A 211-nucleotide genomic window follows, 5' to 3' on the forward strand; every position below is an offset into this window, starting at 1 on the left:
TCCTGGAAGGTGGTGGGGTTATCCGTTAATAAATGTTGGAATAAGTGAAACGTTTCCAAGAAGAATTTTCTTTGCTATTGGGAAAACCTTGTTCACAAGGCTTCGAAGCTGATGAATGCATGAACGAAGTTGAATCAAAACGGTGAGAATACATTGACCATTTCTTACATGTACTCACAATCATGAGGATCATAGGAGAGAGGCCTAGATT

The sequence above is a fragment of the Penaeus monodon genome, chromosome 23 (assembly GCF_015228065.2).
Source record: "Penaeus monodon isolate SGIC_2016 chromosome 23, NSTDA_Pmon_1, whole genome shotgun sequence".
Lineage (NCBI taxonomy): Eukaryota > Metazoa > Arthropoda > Malacostraca > Decapoda > Penaeidae > Penaeus > Penaeus monodon.